This window comes from Rhipicephalus sanguineus, chromosome 11, assembly GCF_013339695.2.
Source record: "Rhipicephalus sanguineus isolate Rsan-2018 chromosome 11, BIME_Rsan_1.4, whole genome shotgun sequence".
Taxonomy (NCBI): Eukaryota; Metazoa; Arthropoda; class Arachnida; order Ixodida; family Ixodidae; genus Rhipicephalus; species Rhipicephalus sanguineus.
In genome coordinates this window covers 76,028,867-76,033,462 of record NC_051186.1, presented here as the reverse complement: position 1 = coordinate 76,033,462, position 4,596 = coordinate 76,028,867, and the positions used below count along the sequence as shown (strand labels likewise).

General features: G+C 45.6%; 1 protein-coding gene across 1 annotated transcript in view; it reads right to left on the bottom strand.

Annotated features, from left to right (window-relative positions):
* Window positions 1-3,836, bottom strand: part of LOC119373650 (uncharacterized) — a 29,653-nt gene extending 25,817 nt beyond the window's left edge. Inside the window, exon 1 of the mRNA XM_049410903.1 lies at window positions 3,519-3,836. The gene's annotated coding sequence lies outside the window, so the exon portion shown is untranslated. The remainder of the gene's footprint in view (window positions 1-3,518) is intronic.
* Between the last annotated feature and the right edge of the window lie 760 nt (window positions 3,837-4,596).

Sequence of the window (4,596 nt, the reverse complement as noted above, 5' to 3'; positions counted from 1 at the left end):
TTTTTGCCGGCTCAGGCATATCGAATTTCCTCTGTGTTCCACACACTCATAATATATTGTGCTTTCCATGTAGCGAAACCTATTTTTTCCCCGTAATCAACGGGCTTTCTGTACTCGAGTCCAGCGGTTTTGTTACAAAGCTTATCAAATAGTTGGTATATTTATTAAGGCGAGAACATTAGATGCCTCATCAACGCAAAATCGACTGGCGTCCCGCGTCGGCGTCCCCGTCAACGGCAACTACACGAGTAATGCAAATAATCATAATCACGTGATGACGTCATAGATCGCTTAAATTTGTGACGCCATCATGACGTCATCATGAATCGTGACGTCTTTATGACGTCATCGTGAACCAGCGACGTCTTTATGACATCCCATCACGTGACGTCACATGCTGGCGCCATCACATCCCTATCGGAAAAAACCCGTTTCCAGTGCCTCCCAGTGCCTTTCAGCGCACTGGGTGGCCCTGGAAACGCTGTACAGTGTGTCCCATTGTACTACAGTGCGGGGAGGCACTGGGACGGACTGTACAGCGTGGCCAGTGCCGCCCACTGCGCTGAAAGACGCTGGGAATACTGTAGAGTGTGGCCCAGTGTCTTACAGCGCACTGGGAGGCACTGGGGGCCACGTTGTACAGTATCTGCACGAGCACTGGGAACACTGGCGGCACATTGGAAAAAACTGGGCGTGCTGGGAGGAATTCGTATAATATTTCGCACTGAATCGCGAGAAGTCGAAAGAAAAACGTAACGAATATTTCAAAATATTATTCTATTCTCTGTCCTACACATATCTAGCTGTAGTTTTAGTTAAGTGACGGACGTACGTTTACGCTAACGCAATCGTCTGTCGAGAGCATGCGTGCGCTTTCTCTGCAGTGTGTGACCGAGGTCGTGAATGTAGTTCATATAACTGCATCAAAAGAAACTTATCATTCGCAACACAATATGACATTAGTATTAGTCTGATAATCAACATCAACCTTCTGTAGCAGTCAGTCCTTCCATATGGACTCGTACCGCTGAAAGGCCACACAATCATCCGCAGCAGTTATACGCTGTATCGCTCAATCTCGGCATTTTTCATTGGATTTGTGTAGTCGAAGATGCATGTGTGACCTCGCTTGAGTCAGGATGATTGAAACTATTCGAAAGGTTATTAGATTCTTTCGTAATTGAATATCCACGTTCTTCAGAGCGATCGTGGCGCACGGGTACAGCTCTAAGCCTAATAGTCGGTTGGCTAGAGTGAACTACTGCGGCAGTGCAGAACGAAACAAAGCAAGAAAATATGTCCAAGCGGTGACGAAAACTAAAGGCTCAGTGCAGTTCAGATGCACGATATTTTCTACATAGGCAACACTAACCGCTTAGCGAGTGAGTGCGATTACCGCAACACATCTGCCGTTACGCTAATATGTTTTGCGGCAAACGCGCCAGATAGACGTTCTGATCTTAGGCAGCGCATAACAAACAAATTAAAATATCTTCTGTTAGGTTGTCGCGAGCATGAAGAGACTGAAATCTGCGTTTCTAAACGAGAAAAATGAAATACTGGCTACAGCAATGCTTTACGTGAAGAGAAAAAAATTCGGACTCTCGTCTTTCGAGGTGTGCTGCAGCGGTAACGTGTTCAAACGCAGGGATCTACGTTGCGTCGAGGTGGTGGTTCGACTCCCATTCGCTGCTCTTTTTTTTCCGAGTTTTTTTTTTTTTTTTTTTGTCGTAGTGCTCGTGTTTTCGCCCTAATTACGATGGGCATGGCCACAGTTTTAACAACAATTTAAAAGCCCGATTTCCGCCCGTAAAACGGGTTGTCCCAGTGTGCAGTGCGCCAGCGTCCAGCGGCCTCGTGCAGCGCGCCAGCGTCCCAGCACCCAGCGCCGCACTGGCCCAATAATCATGTATGAACTGGGGCAGCGCCACTGGGTTTTCCAAAGGAATGACATCATAGCTTCGCAAAGGTGCGCCGATCACGGAGGCAATGCAAACCACGCAAAACCACGTTAGGTGCGGAAAGCTTTCTGTGGGTGGCGGGGCAGGATCAGGCGGGGCGGGGCAAAAAACAAGGTGGCTTTCGCCTTCGAGTCGTCTTAGTTGAATGCATAGGGGATCCTTTGTTGTTAGGTTATCTGTTTTCAGTTGTTTGTGCTTAACCTACGTCATTCGGATAGTCAGCACTATTGTTACCAAACTTTTGATTGCTGCCACAGTGTCTAATAAAGCACGAAAATCCGTTTATCCCTCTTTAGTCATTTTTTATTTATTACGCCGACCAGACTCGTACTCACAAGCTAAATTCTGCTTTTGATGTAAAAGCTCCTTCTTAAGGAAAACAAGTGTGTTAAGGTAACAAGCTTTTTGTTACCTTAGCACACTTGCACAAAATCGCACAGTGAAAGAAATATCGAAAAGAAAAATAAATGAATTAGTGTTTACTGCTACTGCATTTATGAATGGTGATTCATTCTTTTTTCGTATGTTTCCCTATTGCAGAAGAACCGACACTTGGGCGAGTTGCCCAAATTGCGCTGAAAACCACTCATCATGTTTCCTTATTGTTTATGTCAAATCAGAAATTCCTATTAAAAAAATGTTAAGAAAGGCAGTAACACTTTTCTCAGTTTTGTATATATGGTTCTCAGTCCGCAATGATCCTGTTGTATGTGTTTCACTCTGCACATTTGCAAAATTGGCAATGTGATTCGGTTACGCTTGTCAAGGCTAAGCTGTTTTTTCACCACACCGTCATGTGAGCTGTGATGGGGCTTCAACCCTTACGTCCGCCCTCTTTCTGTATATTGCAAAGAGAGAAATAAACATTTAATTTCACTTCATTTCATAATGCCGCGAGTGAAGAGAAAATTTGTGAGAGCTTGGGTATGCAGTCGTGTCAGCGGTACATGCACGCTTGTACGCGTTCTGCATTTATTTGTCACCTGCGTGAATGTCACATGAAACATTCTATGACTACGCACGGCGATATCGGGAACCGCAGCTAAGGATCCCAACAAACAAAAAAGCAAGCAAACAAACACACAGAAAGGTCTACGGTTAATGTAACGCTAGCTTGTTCTTGTGTGGGCCTGGGTGTAGTTATAAACCCTGCGCTTAATGCAGCACCACTACCGTGAAACCTGAGGAAGTGCGTAGCACGGGCAACCTAGCCATTCCCTCGGCAATCGCGCACTTGCCGAGGCGGTGGCGCCCTCTCTCGCGCGTTGCGGGTATCAGCGGGATGCTTCAGAAGCCTTTCCGCAATTTTAGGTAAATTATCGCAATAATTTCTTGATTATTTCTACAGTATACATTGCTTTAGACCTTGATAGTTTATTTTGCACTGGTTTTGAGTATTGTTAACCTTGTTTTGGGCCTGTATTGACTACTGCGTGACCATGCGACCTGAAGCAGTGGATGGACGACAGGCCGGGCCCCTAACGTGCTACGCACCCAAAACAAAGAAACAAGCGAACAAACCAGGAAGCGCTGCAAAGCATGCAGCGTCAGACTTACGCGCACTTCTCCGTGAACAGCTGTCCCGAGGCTGGCAGTTCCGTCTTCTTGCCGTAGGGAACGAAGTCGTCGCCGCATTGCCGCAGGGTCTCGATTTTGCAGCCGTCCTTGAGTTGGGCTCGGCAAGAACCTAGGGAGGAACGTCGATTCAATTTCCCGGGGCATCGACATTTTCAAAGAATTCTTCGCACATGGCCTTGCACACACTCAACGTAATTGAGCGCAGCCGCGTTGACTATACACGGTAATTCATGCTACTCTTCGTATGCGATTGCTGTGTATAATCACAGCGTAGACTATTACATCCTAAAATGTATATATTCGGTCATTTCACTTTAACGAGTACCTACATCACTAAAGGAATGAATGCCAGTGATAGCTCTTTTTCTTAACATTGTGAATGACAACTTGAAATTCCCAGCGCCAGCACACCACTATATCGATAAAGGTTTCAAGGTATTTTATTTCATTTTGGCCCTTCTGTCCCAATATTTTTTTTAATTTCCCAATATTTACTCTTCGGCCTCTTCTTCTTGCATACAATAAACCCTATCCTTACCAAAAACAAGTTCATTGGGCTCGACCTAACGCCGTCATTGTCAAAGACGCCACGGCCAACTCTAGAAATTCAAGGCCTCGTCCCCGCACAGCTGCCGTTTATACGGCTTTTCTGTCTCATGACTCTTTTTTTCGATTTTTCAGGAACTGCTGCGGATATACTGAAGTAATGAGCGCCGCATCTAATATAAATATGTCTACGTTATACCCCTGTATTGAGTAAGGAAACGGTTATTTTTTTCGCATATTTTATAGCTGTGATGTTTTATGGTAACAGTGTCAGCATATTATACAAGGTATCTATTGTGCTTTACTAAATTGGGATGAGGTAGCCTCAAGCAGCGATTGTGAAGCTTTTTTTTTTCCTCATCCTCCAGCGTTACCACTCTTGTACGTGTGTGCGTGCGTGCGTGCGTGCGTGCGTGGTGTGTGGGGTGTGTGTGTGTGTGTGTGTGTGTGTGTGTGTGTGTGTGTGGTGTGTGTTGTGTGTGTGTGTGTGTGTGTGTGTGTGTGTGTGTGT